This window comes from Choloepus didactylus, chromosome 3 (genome assembly GCF_015220235.1).
Source record: "Choloepus didactylus isolate mChoDid1 chromosome 3, mChoDid1.pri, whole genome shotgun sequence".
Classification (NCBI taxonomy): Eukaryota; Metazoa; Chordata; class Mammalia; order Pilosa; family Megalonychidae; genus Choloepus; species Choloepus didactylus.
This window is the reverse complement of record NC_051309.1, coordinates 202,402,521-202,418,961: the sequence shown is the minus strand read 5'-3', so window position 1 is coordinate 202,418,961 and position 16,441 is coordinate 202,402,521. Positions and strand designations below refer to the sequence as shown.

The following is a 16,441-nucleotide window of genomic DNA, read 5'->3' as shown; positions in this document are numbered from 1 at the left end:
ACATCCCTCTAATCCACCTGCCGTTCACATGCACGTTAGTTACATGTCAGTCTCCCCCGATGGAGTGTGAGGCCTTCAACGGCAGGCTTTTAGTGCGAGCATTTTCTTTCCTCAGCATCTAGCAAAAATGCCAGGCACTTAAGAGGCTGCTCAATAAGTGTTAAAAAGAATAAATTAATGAGAGTTTTGGCTTTGAATGCCCTGTCTACTGAGAATGGTAGTGGAACTACAAGGTAATTGGGTGATCACAGCACTAATCAGCCATAGGGGCTCTGTTTGTTTATTAGTTTCAATGATTTTTTCCTTTTATGAATATGTCCATTCTAAAAGGGACATTTTTTATTACATTAAAACTTTAAGTTTACATTCAGTAAAACCACAAGTAAAATAAACCCTAAGTCAAGTTGCACTCTGTTACCTCCCATATCTAATAGGTATATAGCACATGATTAACACAGTTGTCCTATTTTGGAGGCTATAGTATTTTAATGTGCTTTTATTTATTCAAGGTATTTTTTTTCAATAATGTATAATTATTACGTATTATACACCACTCATCTATAATGCTCATAATAGCCTAATTCAAGAAAAAGCATAATCAATGTTTGGTAATAATTCATCTGAAGAATAGAATATATCTTTTTTTTTTTTTTCATCATAGATGCTGTCCAGTATGAATTAGAATTTTCAGGTACATTGGCAGCATAGAAGAATATCCAAGCTGATACATCCAAGCTGAAACTGATGTATTTTTGTGAATTTTCTAAGGACAGTTATTTTTCTTTCTTCCTTTTCCAAAGTAGATTTTGAAAGCCTATAAAGAACTTTTACAAGTTACAGTTAAGACAGAAAATAGAACCGTGGTTTTAATTTACATTCCCTTGATGACTTAAATTATATGAGCAAGTACCTTTTGGGTTTTTTCTTTCAAGTAAAAAGAGTATTTTTATAGTTGCTTTTTAAAGAATCATTTGGAGACTAGTGTTTTTCTCCTATACATTTAAGGAATTGGATGTTCTTACTACTAAAAAAAAAAAAGGAAACAACCAGGCGACCAAAGTGGTACCCTGAAATAGATCTATATTAGTTTTCAGAGATGAAAAGCAGTGCCAGACTTTTCCAGTGGTAACTAGTGGGGGAAGGAGGGTGGATTGGGTAGTGGGGAAGGAACTAAAATAACACTTTTCTTGAGTTGGTTAAGTGAGTAAGAAACTGTTTTGCATTTGTATAAATCATGAGGCTTAAAGTGAGAGAGAAGTTGGAGATTTCCATGTCTTCTATTCTGCGGTTCTTTCTTTACAGAGGAAAAAAGTAGTGTATGGTAGATTAAATTATTTTTCTTCAGCCACATCCCTATATTTAATGCTTTTTAAAATTGAATGAAAGTGATAAAATATTTATACATTGCCCTGGTGTTCGTTACAAGATATGTTTTTGCCACAGAATTATCAGCAACCAGGTATTTTAGAGGTTCTTGGCAGTGTAGTTCATATCATAGTGTAGAATTCCTTTAGGAAAAGTCATTATGTATTGTGCAGTGGAAGTGCTAAAATTAAGTACACTAATTTTTCATTTGGGGTTTGCCTAATCACTTTCTAGGGAAGGGTAGAAGTCTGAAGTGTCTGTCGAATGAAAAAGAGTAGGGGCAGTTCGGGAAAACCAGCAGAACACACAGGAGACAGCATCAGTTCTCAGCCTGAATTGGAATTGGTCTGGCTCACGTCAGGGTTAGCACCTTTCTTGAACTTCAGTCTCTGCTCCTTGCCAGTTTCTCTTGGGCTCTTACTTTCTCCTCCGGTGATGCATTTAATATTGGACTCATTGATTGGGGCCTGCTCAGGACCTGTGTGGCTCTGCAGACCAAGAACCTGCCCAAGTAATTAACCATTTGTTTGCTTCTTGCCTTTCACTTAACTTTAAACTAGTAGTGTTGGTTGTGTTCTATAGCCTGTTTCAACAGTGTCAAAATGTATGTCACTTACATGGTTTTCATGAAACAGAGAATATATTCAGCAATCTGAATAGGAAAAATTTACTAACAGTTTTTAAAATGCTTTTCTTTGCTTTAAATCTTTAAATTGAAAAGCACCCTGAACAGTAGTTCTTGTTTTTATAGAAATTCTCTGAACTATCTAACATATGTAGTCAGATGAACAGTTCTGTTAGCTCTGGATTCTCATACATTTTTTGCTAATTGGCCTTGCAGGGAGGTGGTATGTAATTGCAGTGTGGGAGTGACTGTCCTTTGACTCATCCAATAATCTCTCACTTTATCATAGGCTTTTGCTTTATCATATGGTTTTCCTGGAGAAGCCTCTCGGTATTAACTGAGCTATTTTGACAAATCTGTGGCCACATGATTGCTTTTCTGTTTGAGGTTAGCAACAGTAGGGTGTTAGGTGAAAAATTATTGGGAAACTCAGTTTTGTTAGAGAGCCAATCTCCGAGAGCTCTAATTAAGATCTTCCTCTTCTGTCTCCTTAAAACATACCGTGAGGATTATAAAGTAGATTTAACAAAAATGTTGAGTGAGGTATCTTTGAAGCCTGAGTGATTTCATATTTAGTTTTTGGTTTGCCTGACATGTTTCTCAGCATTCACCCTATTCTTAATTTTAAGTATGTTCTTGACTGCTTAGTTGTAAGCTTAAAGTTAAGGGAATAGAATCATGAGCGTCCCTCATGGAGACTGTGGAATAAATTCAGCTTAGTCTTCTTGGCTAATGGGTAACCATTAAGTTAATTATTACTTGAGCACCAATAAAAAGATGAGTTGCAGCTTTTTGTTAATGTTTAGAACTAAGATAATGTCTAGAAAAATGCTTGGCCACAGATTTTTAAAAATTGCTAAGAGAAACTTGTGTAAAAACTGAGAGAAACTTGGGTGCCTTTTACTGGAAAGCCCTTAAGTACGTTTCTCTCCAGTCTCCAGTGTGTCAGTTTTGTATTTTGGTTCAGTTCTTGGCTGTTAGTACTGTATAATGCAACTCAGTAAGAGCATTTCTTCCTTTTGACTTTACTTATTTGGGGAGGCCATGTTTTTCATTACGGTAACAGCAAATTTCTAAACTTATTGGTGCTATACTACTCTTAGGATCTCAGTCAGGGTTTTGGGATTGAAAGTTACATTTTGATGAAGCTTGGAATGAATTAATATGGAAGTACAGCTGTTGCAACAAGATAAATCACCATTCATGAAATAGGGGAGGAAAAATAAGGACAACATTTTTCTTAAGAGAAAATGACTGGAGGGGCCTCTCCAGTTGTGTGGCTCACCATTTCTTTATCACCCACTTGGAGACTGGCTCCTGTCCTCGTTGGTTAGTTGGTCCCAGTAAGGAGTGCTTTCATGGGGTGGGAGCAGAAGGGACTTCCAGTACAGATTAATGTAATTGTTGATATTGGTGAGAGGGAAAATGTTTCTGGAGCTTCTGTCTGGTTTGGCAAAACTCTAAATATTTTGATTATTTTGGTTATTTACTAAATTAGAAAAACCTTGACTTCAAGTAGAGGATAGTCTGCATCCAATCTGGAACAGTTTTTCCTAGCTCTTTTCTCTTGTGACATGACATAGAATGTGGAGGATGTTAAGGGACCCGGTCTCATGACTGAAAGGTCTGTAAGAGTGGCTAAGAGTTGGGCATCAGTTGCAAGTGTGGCAGATTGTGGTGGGACCAGATTACCTCTGCTGGAGCTGGGTCTAAAATTCCTGGCAGCGGAACTTTAAATAGATACTGGTGGGAGGCCCCCGTTAGGGAGTTGAGAAATTTGCTGGTGAAAGGGCTTTTGTATTGCTGTCTCCTTCCTTAAGAGGCAGCAGCTGCTGCCCTTTCTTTTTGTTCTCTTCCTAGGAAAGTTTAAGAGAAAAGAAACTTATTTCCTAACTACTGTGAGACTGAAAATCTGGCTTTGGCAGAAATTGTTTTATTGAAATGTGCTCTTGCTGTGTTTTAAATTAAAAATCTTTTTTTTTTTGCATGTGATTTTGAGTCAAGGCAGGGCTTTGTAATAATTTCCACTGGGAATAGGATCTCCTTTTTAAGCAGGAGGATTTTTAAGGTGAAAGAGGATCTAATCAGATCCTGAAGAGAGTCTATTTTGTTTTTGAAGAAAATAGAGGATCGGCTTTTCTGTAGTCATTTCTATGATATGCAACAAATTGATGCCTTCTGGACTGATTGAATAAATCTTGTTGGGGGAGGGGTTGAAATAAAAAAGTTCTGTGAACTGTGATTCATGGTGGTAGGTTGTGAAGCAAAACGTGATGAAGCTGCATAATGCTCTTTCTTAATTACGAATGTGAAAGGACCTGGAGGGTTTGGGGTAGAAACAACTTAAAACGTGCTCTCTGGATATGTGCTTTCAAAAATAGTGATAAGAATGATGATAAGCTTCCTTATTCAAATAACCTACAGACACTTAATTGAGTGTTACAACCAGGTGCTGTGCTTTCTATGTTAATTTATTCAATTCTCACAGTAGCCACCAGGTAGATGTTTTATTCCCATGTTACAGATGGGGAAACAGGCAAAGAGAGATTAAGTAATATGCCCAAGATCACTTGGGTGGTAAGTGACAGAACTAGCAAGCCTGTACTTGCAACCACTACGTTTTACTCCCTTTAACTCAAGGGACCTAGAGATGCTTTAAGGGTGTCCATTTGAAAACTGCTGAGTGGGATTCTCTGATAAACTGGGCTGGGCTGGAGACTTGAATCCTATCTCAGAGGCTTGGTTTTGAAGGAGTCTTGAATCTAAAGAATTTTATTCCATCATTTATCTCATAATGACATACTGATATTTAGCTTACTTAGGATAACCAGGATTATAGAGTTATTAGTGACAACATTTAAACTACTCATGATCATTCCAATGAAGTGTGACTACTGGGAGAATCATCATAGTGTCAATAGCGAGCTTTACTCCTGCTTAAGATGGACAGTGGAATTCCACTGTGTTACTGTTTCAGTTTGCTAAAGGTGCCAGAATTCAATATACCAGAAATGGATTAGCTTTTACAACAGGGATTTATTAATTTACAGTTTCATAGTTCTAAGGCCATGAAAATGTCTCAAGGCATCAACAGGATGATACCTTCTCTGAAGAAAGGCCACTGGCATCCAGGGTTCCTCTGTCAGATAGCAAGGCACATGGCCGGAGTCTTCTGGTTCTTCTCTCCTGGGTTTTGTTGCTTTTAGCTCCTGGCTTCAGTGGCTCTCTCAGCTCCTCTGGGGGCTTTCCTCTAAGCTTCTCTTGGTGTTTCTCTCTCTGAGCTCTCTGGCTTTTTTCTGTCCTTTATCCTCTCATAAAGGACTCTGGTAAAGGATTAAAATCCACCTTGAATGGGCTGGGTCACATCCCAATTGAAACAGCCTAATCAAAAGGTCCCACCTACAATAGGTCCATACCCACAAGAACGTATTAAAAGAACATGGCATTTTCTGGAACACATAACAGCTTCAAACCAGCACACTTGCCTTATCTTTCCAGTTTTGCAAAATTTTTCAATGTAAAAATGTTGCCCCTGTGAACTGTACAGGATGCTCATTGTTCAGAGCCTTTTCTCCTTGAAACAATGTCATACACGGTTGTTAGGGTCCCAGCTAACCTCATAAACCAGTTCAGCCCACAGGATAGCTGAGGTTAACCTAATTTGTACTTCCCCTTTGAATTGAGTTACTTGTAGTCATTGTTCTCTTGCATTGTCTTCCTTGAGGCCTTGGCTTCAGCAGTTGTCTGGTATGTGGTCAGAAAGCCTTGGAGAGAATGGAGTGCCTTCTTACCCCTCTTGGCTGGGAACTATTTTATTTTCCAAGAGTTTTTATGAGTTGGGTCTTTGTAACTTGATGAAGGTCTGTATGTGTGAAGATTTAACGTTCGTTTATTACCTGACCTGATCTTTCATATAGCCTGCTTTGTACAAATATGAAAATTGAAGAGATTTTAAAACTTTCATTCATGTTGGATTTTTTCTTAACCATTTAGTTCCTGTTGCTTTGACTTTGAGTCATTGTAGTTCATAAAGCTGGATATGTCAAGTTCATATTAACTTTGTTTTTTTGTGTACCATTACTTTTCAGTTACCCTTATGGGACTTATTTAATAAAAATGTGTTGGTGGTAATTATAGCCTGCTTGCCATACATGACATAATGCCTTGAAGCACATCTTTCATATCTTTTGTTACCAGGAATAATTGGACTTTGAAAGATTGACAAGGGCACTACCTGTACTTGTTGAGTTGTCAGATATCCAGTTTAATAGCAAGGACAACAAGTCCAGAAAACTATTCATGTCTGTACATCAACGGCCTGTCTTCTCAATTAACTTGCCTTGCCAATTAGAGTCTACCAGCTCTACTCAGAAGATCTGAGGTTGAACTGAATGATTTCATGCTAGGCCTCCAAGTGGCTGAGTGGGTGACCTATTGAATAAGTCTTTAAAATTGTCTGTTTCTTTTTTGGTAGGCCTACTAAATGTGGTCCTTTTAGTTTTAGAATAATTGATTTTTTAAGTGAAAGTTACATAGCTATTTCAGTAGCTTCTTAAGACTTCTTTCTAGTTTGTGATAATCTAATCATATTATCTGTTTATTACTGGTGAACTTTTTCTTCATCATTATCATTATATAATTATAATTAATATTTATTGAGCACTGTGCTGGTTTGAATGTATTATGTCCCCCAGAAAAAGCCATATTCTTTGATGCAATCTTGTGGGGCAGACATATTAGTGGGGATTAAGTTGGAACATTTGGATTAGGTTGTTTACATGGAAATACGCTCCACCCAACTGTAGGTGATAACTCTGATGAGATTTCCATGGAGGCATGGCCCCACCCATTCAGGGTGGGCCTTGATCAGTGGAGCCATATAAATGAGCTGAAGGGCAGAGGGAACTCATTGCAGCTGTGAGTGACGTTTTGAAGAGGAGCTACAGCCAAGAGGGACACTTTGAAAAAGCACAGGAGCTGCAGATGAGACACATTTTGAAGACACTGGTTGGAAGCAGACTCGTGCTCCAGAGAAGCTAAGAGAGAACAAATACCCCAAGTGCAACTAAGAGTGACATTTTTGAGGAACTGCAGCCTAGAGAGGAACATCCTGGGAGAAAGGCATTTTGAAACCAGAACTTTGGAGCAGACGCCAGCCATGTGCCTTCCCAGCTAAGTTTTCCGGATGCCATTGGCCATCCTCCAGTGAAGGTACCCGATTGCTGATGTGTTACCTTGGACACTTCATGGCCTTAAGACTGTAACTGTGTAACCAAATAAACCCCTTTTATAAAAGCCAATCTTTCTGGTGTTTTGCATTCCAGCAGCATTAGCAAACTAGAGCAGGCACTTACTGTGTACCAGCTATATTTTACATTCTTTACATAGATTGTCTCAATAGGTTTTCAAAAGGCTATTTCCAACTGAAAAAATAATTTGCAGTTTTTTATAGACCTGCTTAGTCGCCTGCCCCGTCTGCCCATTTACAAGACAAACTATTGTAATAAAATCAGTATAATAAACAATATATTCTTGTTCAAGTTAAGCAGCTTTCAAGGATTTTTTAGTGTTGCCAACTTACCATGGAAACCCTCTCAGTTGCTAAACTAATATGTACCTTTATTTGTTAAGGTAAAATCTGTCAGAACATCTAATAATAAAGTTAACTTTCTTGATAGATTAAATTTTTATTGAACAGACTAAAATTTGGGATTTAATAAACCATTTTAATTTTGTGACTGTCCCCCTCATCGGTTAAAAAAAAAGTATTTTGAATAAATAATGCCAATTTTTAAAGGTTCATTGAAAAGGAGCATTAAGCAATCTTAGAATGTATGTATGCAAAAACTTTCTGACCTGTGTTTTACAGATACTGGTATTCATATCAGTACTAAGCAATGTATATATATATATTTTATCTCTGTGGAGGTCAGTTTTTGTATGTAATGATTTTGACAGTTTTTCAAAACAATGGAGCATTAGTATGGAACATTTGTTACGATACCACAGTACAGTGGCTGCACCATTTTACTTTGCCTCCAGCAGTGAATATGTGTTCCTATTTCTCCGCATCCTCTCTAACACTTGTTATTTTCCTTTTTTTTTTTTTTTTCAGACAGCAGCCATTCTAATGGGTGTGAGATGGTGTCTCATTGTGGTTTTGATTTGCATTTCCCGATGGCTGATGATGTTGAGCATCTTTTCTTGTGCTTTATGTCCATTTGTATTTCTTCTTTGGAGAGATGTCTGTTCTTTTGCCTGTTCTTAAATTGCATAGTTTTTTGTTGTTTAGTTAAAGGATTTCTTTATATATTCTGGATAGTAAACCTTTATCTGATAAATTTAGTTTCCAAATATTTTCTCCCATTGCATAGATTGTCATTTTACTTGTCATGATAAAGTCCTTTGAGGACTTTTTCTCTTGCAACTTTCAGAACTCTCTTGCAAGTCTTTTGCATTTGATAGTGTAATCAGTATATGATGGAGTGTATTTTTCTTCATGTTTCTCCTGTTTGGTGTTCTCTGAGCTTCTGGGATGTGTATATTCACATCTTTTGCTAAATTTGGGAAGTTCTCTGTCATTATTTCTTTGTTCCTTCTGCTGCTTTTTCTCTTCTTCTGGGACTCTCATAATGCGTATATTGGTGCATTTGAGTGTGTCCCATAGTTACAGCTGTCTTAAGCTGTTTTCACTTTTTATATATGTTTTTTCATTCTGCTTCTCAGCCTGACTCATTTCAAGTGTCTTGTCTTCAGGTTCACAGATTCTTCTGCCAGCTCCAGTCTGTTCTTGAAACCTTCCTAGGGATTTTCATTTTAGTTATTGTGGTCTTTAACTCCAGTAGTTTTGTTTGGTTCCTTTTTAAAATTTTCTTATCTCTTTACTTAGACACTCATATTGTTTATTCATTGTTTTCCTAATATCCTTTAGTTCTTTCTCTGTACTTTTATTCATCTCCTTGAGTATTTTTAATCATTGTTTTAAAGGCTTTGTTAGATATATCTACATTCTGGTCTTTTTCATTGGTGTTTTCTGGATTTTTATCCTTTTTCTTTGGATGGGCCATCATTTCCTGTTTCTTTGTCTTGCACTTTTTTTGTTGCATACTGTATGTTTAATATTTTAAAATGCTAACTCTGAGATTTACTCCCTGGGATGTCTGTTTCTTCGTTTTGTAACCAGCTGGTGATAAGATAGTGATTTCCTTGAGCTTCAGCCCTCTATCAGGAAGGTCTGCCCCAGGTGAGTGCAGTGTGCAGGATTTCCATCTTTCTGGGCCACTTGTCTTGTCCTGGGCCTTTGCTTGCTTGTTGTTTTGGAGTGCCCTGTTCACAGGAGTTTTGCTGTCCACTCTGTTTCCCAGGAGACAGACCTCCCTCTCCCGGGTGTTTGAAGCTGGCAGGACTTTCTCCCAGACCGTGTCTGCCTCTATAGCTTTTTACACTTCTTGGAGGAGGGTCACCACAGAAAGGATTTTCCTACATCAGTGTTCTGGTTTGCTAATGCTGCCATTACCATTACGCAAAATAACAGGAATGGATTGGCCTTTATAAAGGGGGTTTATTTGATTACAAAGTTATAGTCTTAAGGCCATAAAAGTGTTCAAACTAAGGCATCAACAATAGGATACCTTCACTGAAGAAAGGCGATGGCTTCTGGAATACCTTTATCAGCTGGGAAGGCACGTGGCTTGTGTCTTCTCTGGGGTTCTGGTTTCAAAATGGCATTTTCCCAGGACATTTCTCTCTAAGTGTCTGGGGTGTTCTCTTAGTTTCTCCCAGGCCAACTCTGGGCAAGCAAGTCTGCTTTCAAAGACAGTCTCCAAACTCTCTCACTGAGCTCATTCTGTCTGTGAACTCTTAAAAGGCTTCAGTAAACCAATCAAGACCTACCCTGAATGGGTGGGGTCACCTTTCCATGGAAACATTCAATCATGAGATCACACCTTAATCAAAAAGATTAATCAATCTGCTCCCACATGATTGCATTAAAGAATGTGGCTTTTTCTGGGAGACATAATACATCCAAACCAGCACAGTCAGTCTTTCTCAGCCAAAACAGGGCCAGGGACCCATGAAGGACACACATACCACCTCCAGAGTGTCCTTGGGAGGGGCTCATGAAAGGCACCAGAAGCTTCTCCAACGGCTCCCCAAAGCTGAGCTTTCCTGGCTTGCCCAGCAAATGCAGCCTTTCAGCTAGCTGTCCCCTGCGGTCCTGAGGAAGCTCTGCATCTTTAAATCTGCACCCCCTCCGTCCCTGTTCTGGGAGGATTGAAACAGTGGTTGCTGCCACCTTTGTCCAGGGCTGGTTGAAACACTAGCTGCTCTCAGAGCGGGACCCATTTATTAATGGGTCCCAATCTGAATTTGCTAATCAAAAGCTGTGATCAGCAATCAGCAGTATGCACCCTTGTTCTTGGAGAAGATTTTTATTTCCCTTTGTGTCACTAGCAGCTAGCCAGGGGCTGGACCCTGCGCTGGCCTGCTGCAAGAGTGGTGAATGGGCACTGGTGGCGACCATGTGGAGAGAGCAGTTTACAGTTCTTCGCCATAATTTATTTGCCTCTTCCTCCCATTCTTCCCTGGATGCTGTATAGTGTTCTTCTGGCCTCTGGAGTTTCAAAATAGTTTTTTTCATTAGTTCCTCCCTGTTTAATAGTTGTTCTGGTGGGAGGGCTGAGTCGTGGTGCTCTATACTCTGCCATCTTTCCTGGAAGTCTCCCAAGGTTTTGTTTTAATCAGCTAAATATTGTTGGATTCAGAAAAAAAGACAAATTAAGTATCACATCTGTAGAATATAAAGTTTCATAATTTAAGGCCAATTAAAAAAATATATGGTCTATATAAGTTATTTATCAAATTATTTTAACACTTGAAATAACCTGCTCTTGTCATTTTACTTCCACCAAAATAAAAACTTCCTGAAGTCAGGGACTTTGCTTTGTTCATCCCTGTATCCCTCATGCCTAAAACCATCTTGCACAAAGTATGCACCCAGCAAGTTGAAAGCGTAAAATTCAAAATTGAAATAGATTATTTTAAAAGCCTAAAGGGGAGCATATATCTTAAGTGACTATTATTAATGGAAAAGACCATTTAAAGTTGTTATATTTGAGATCTGTATAAATAGAATTCTACTTGGGGGAGAGAAGTGTCATATGTGCTATAAGCCTGCCTGTTCTTTTAATATAATTCACCTGCTCTTCCACTTGAAATGCCCTCTTTCCCCTACCCTTGCAAGTAACCCAAACCAAAAGAATTATACTATAACAGAAAACTTCACTAGCAACATAGATCCTTTTTGTTTATATTTTACCTTCTCTAGAAGTAACCTCATTTATTACATTGAACACCAAAGTCTAAAATTAGGAATCCTAAATTCTGTGGCTTTTGAGGTGAGGGTATCAGGGTTAGGCATTGTTGTTTTCTTGGACTATCGAATGGCAATATTGCTTATATCAGATCTTTCTGTATTGAAAGATTTTTTTTCTCTTTAAGAATAAAAGATGAACATCCATTTACTTGTACGTTATTTGCCAAAAAAATTGAACTCTTAAAAGATTCTCAAATGAGTAGGGTCTATTTATTTACTTTTTACTCTCAAAGTGGGTCTATTTTTATTTGCTAATTATCATCATCAGTGGACTCTAAGGTTTAAAAGAAATAATTACTTTCAGAGATTCACAGAATATATTTGAAACTCTCAATTGCCTGGATTAAGTTGATAACATATAGATACATAACCTTTTAAAAAGCCGTTTGCTGTATTTTTAATTCTCTTAATTATTTTTGTTGAAGGATGCCATTTACTTATAAGCAAGCTCTTTTAACGCTGGTTGTATATTTGCTGGGTGTGCAGTAGGGAGGATAATACAGTGACAAGATATTTTATGGGAATAGTGTATGCAAAAACTGAAAATGTTTTCCTCCTTTTAGTGATTTCCATCTAAATAAAAGTTATCTTTTATCTACTTTTCTTGCTACTTAGGGACAGATTTTAAACTTTTGGTTAGTTTAACTTCAGTTTTCTAATTTGTAAGTAGTGCCTTAGGATGATTAAAGGAAGAACAGAAGACCTTCGTGGAAGTTTCTCTTTATCTTTGGGTAGAGATCTGTTAAGGAGAGGCAGTTTCTAGTGTCTGAGAAAGCTTGAAAGTTGCCAGAAATGGAGAGATGATGGCTAGGTTAAGTTTGGTTAGATGAGGGGGATTAGAAGACTCAAGTAGAGTAAGTATGGACAAACCCAAAGTTTATTTGAAACAAAACTGGTATGGTGCTGACTCAGTAAGCATCCTGATGCTTCTCTTTGGAAATTTCGGAAATAATTATCTTTGAATGCATTCACTTATATATGGAAGAGGAAACCTGTGGCTGTCTTTAAGGGATTTTTTAATAGAAGTAACAGTTAAGCCCTGGTTGCCTTTTTCTGCTTGAAGAGATTAGAAACACATTCAAGTACAAATAATCATGATTGGAGATAAAAAAATAAACATAAATGTTTGTTTCTTGCTTACTAAAGAGGAGTTCCATTGATTATTAAATACCAAAGTATGTGCTCATTTCCAACAGAAACTTCTTCCGTAGAATGATATAGACTGTTTTTTGTGTTGTCAGAAAACAACCCAGTAGTTAATTTCAAATCAGATCTTTGAGTGAATTAAGTGTCTCTTTTTTTGTTTTTTGTTTTTTTTTTTCAGGATAAGCATCTTTCACTAAACTTTTTCTGTTCAGATTGCTTTTTAAATTTTTTATTAGAGAAGTTGGGGGTTTACAGAAAAACCATGTAGAAAATACAGAGCTATTGTATACCATACTATTATTAACACTGTGTTAGTGTAGTACATTTGTTACAATTGATGACAGAATATTATAGTTGAAACTTAATAGTATAGATTGCTTTTTTTTATTTTTTTGGCCATATTTTGGGTTGGTAGCATAGTTTTAATTTGATTTGACCTATAAGACATAAATTTTCTTAATGTGCAAGTAGGTGTCTTAGAAAGATTATCTTAGCATATCTTTCTAAAAAAGATTTATTTAGACCAGATGTACCATTTCCAAGTGAAGCAAAACCTTTAGTAATTAACACATAAGTAATTAATTCACATTTACCTTTGAAATTAAGGGACATTAATGAAAATAGTTTTAGTGTTCTGTAAATTGGCTCTGTGTTGTTTCAGTGCTCTATATATTCTTTTCAGAGTTGAAAAGTTCACACTTTTCAGGTTTATGGAATAATCCATGTAAATTTTGGGGTGTAAACAGAGGGATGATTTTTTTTTCCCCGTATTTATTCCTGTCATAATACTTTGTGTGGCGCTGGGTTTCAATGAACACAGTCTATTGAACCTACTATGCCATATTATCGTCGCTCCACTTTGTGTCTCACAAACCTACCTGTTTCCACTTGGGCTTCAACTGTGTCACATCAAAACTTGTGAATGAAGCTTAAGTAAATATGTTTATTTTGTGCTGGCTGCGGGGAGGGAATCTGCTGAAGCAGCTGGAGATTTTTTTTAAATGCCTGCTGGGTGAGCCGTCACTGTGACAGGTAAATAGCATTCCTCAGCAGAGCTTGAACTCCCTCCCCCTTCCTTTCTTCAGGACTGTTGAATGTAGGGATTGTCTTGCTTGGAACCCTGTTGATTAGGTCACTGCCTGGGTTGATGAAAACAGAGCTGCCCGGGGGCTGTCTCACTGCAGGGGATTTGCTAAAGCCCCTGTGAAAGGGCCCCGTGGGGTCTCACCATTACATTATGAACAGGAATCAGTTCAGGCAGCAAAGTACATATTAAGCACCTATTAACTTCCTCGGGCTTCTCTTTGAGTTGAAAAGCACTTGCAAGCAAAGGGATAATAAAAGGAAATTATTGCCAAAGCCACCGAAGGTGCATCTTGCCATATCTCTGTGGGTGCATCTGTTGAGTTGCAAATTTATTTCCTGCTGGGGCATCTGCTTAGCTTTAGAAGTCCCCATTAAGGTCATGGAAGGGGAGCTTAAAAATGATTACGTAATTTTGATTCTTTTCTTTAAAGAGTTGACTGTACATAGCATTTGGACAGAATTAGCAGAGAACTCCCTTCGTTTTTAAAATGACCTTTACTTTCCAATTAAAGAAGCAATATAGTCATCGTGGAAATCTGGAAAAACAGACTGGTGCAAAAAAGAGAAAAAGAAACCTTTTAAAATTCCACTCCCCAGAGCACCACTGATTTTTTTTTTTTAATTTGTGTGTATGCCATATATACTTACATTTACATCACCAGAAACTGGATTTTTTAAAAAAAAGTGAACAAATCCTGCACGTGTTGTTTTGTTGTCTGCCTTTTAATATATCCACAGACTTTCCTGATTCTTAAGTATTCTTAGAGAATATGGTTTTTGATAGCACCATATTCCTTTACACAAATAAGTTCTAATGTGTGTAAAACCACCCTGATTTTGAACATTTGTTTCCTTATTTATGTGTATTCCTGTTGCCTTAACATAAATTCCAGGAAGTGGAGTTACTGGGTCAAAGGGTAGACAAATATAAAAAGCTTTTGATACAAATTGCCATGATTTCCACAAGAAATAAAAGGCCCACGAGCAGTTTAAGAGTGCTTATTTCTCTGCAGGCTTTCTGCCACTGAGGGTTTGGATTTAAAAACAAACCAAAAAGTTGCTAATTTTGTAGGTGAAAAAAATTATCCAGTTGGGGAATTATCAGAATTGAAACAGTGATTGTTTACTCCTAGGGCTGTAGTTCTGGTTGTATGTGTTGCAAATACTGATATTTTTAAACAAACTTTTTTGGGATATACTCTCTGATTAGCCTACCTATTCATAACTTTGCCCCCAGTGACATCTTAAGTCTTATTTGTTTACATTAGTTTTTTTTTTTAATTAGTGCCTCCTGTGTGCTAGATACAGGTTCTGTGAAAAAAATAACTCTCAAATTTTTAGTTCACTAGACTGCTTACTGTATAAAATCATATGGTTAATATCAATTCCTAATTTTGGTTGTTGTGTGACTTTGCAAGTTCAGTGAACACTTGATTTTGCTGCTAGAATCAAGAATACAAGTTCTTCTCTCATCTTCCTTGAGCGACCCTTGTAAGTTAATTCACTATGCAGTATCCATAGCTGGTATATACTCAGCAGCATAGTGATTCAGTTAAAACAAATAATCGTGATTATTCATGGAATGATTTGAGTACAGGTTATCAAAGATGTGTTATCAGGCTGTAAACAATTCTTTGGCAGCTAGTTAACTCATGTTAAGTACTTGGGGAGGACTGTGAAGACCCAGGTTTCTTCTGTTCACAGTGTAAATGGGCAAAGAGCATTTTAAAAAAAAGCAAATGATGATTTAAAAAGTTTTAAGTTGATAAATTAGGCAGTAGATTCAATAATTAAATATTAAAATTAGATTTTGTATATGAGGTAGAATGCTTGCATTTAAACAAATTAGGCCCAGCTGTTATTAGATTAATCATTGATTAAATATGATGAGGCAATTTCATTGAGCCTTTGGAAAAAAGAGCACTCAGTCAGTAATTCGTGAATATTTTATACCTTGATGACTTTATATTACATACTTAGTTTCAGTAACTTCTAAAAACTGTACTTTAGAGTAAAATTTACCAATATATAATGATAAAGATGGGAGGAATTATATGCAGGAAAAAAGATCCCAACAGCAGGATTTGGGTGGAGGAGAAAAATCCACAAATAATTATGTCACCCAAATAAACTTTCAGCCTTCTGCGTGATAAGATACCATTCTGAAGACAGTGGTACTGAATGAAGTGTCTTTAATCATCTGGAATTAAGAAATCCATTATTTTTCTAAACCAGACAGTGGTTGTCTGTTTTAATGGAACAGTTGGTTGATTACAGCTCTTCAGAGCTTTATTTCCCAGTGATAACTTCTCATAGATATTTCAGTTCCGGCTTTAGGGATTGTCATAATGTGAATCAGAGAGTCAAGAATTTAGAGTAGGGAACAGAAGTTCATTAATTTATTTTGGTAGTTTTTGTAATATACAAGAACCAGGCTGTTTAAGGGAAGTAGATTTCTTTATAGCAGATTCCTACAACCTGTATGCTTGAGAGTTTGCTAGATGCTTAGAAATTGACCCTTATCTATGTGGGTAAGCAAAACTTTGATATGTTATAGTGTAACCTCCAAATAGAACAGAGAGTTCAGGGTCTGCTTTGTTTTTTTAATAGAATGTTTCTTACCTCAGTTGAAGGGAATAAAAAAGTCTCTCAACAAAAAAGTCATTATTGTCTTTTACGGTAACTAAAGGTATGTTGGCTTTATGGGAATCGGAATTATGTTTCAATTACTGAATCCCATGTAGAAAGCTTTATACCAGTCTAAAATAACTTTGCTGGTTAAATGCTTTGATAAGCAAATTCATAGAGTCAGAAGCTAGAGTACAGTTTACCAGGGACTAGGA

General features: G+C 37.0%; 1 protein-coding gene across 6 annotated transcripts in view; it reads left to right on the top strand.

Moving 5' to 3' along the window:
- The window catches only part of FAT1 (FAT atypical cadherin 1), a 146,847-nt gene that overhangs the window by 21,660 nt on the left and 108,746 nt on the right, over positions 1 to 16,441 (top strand). The window lies entirely within an intron of this gene.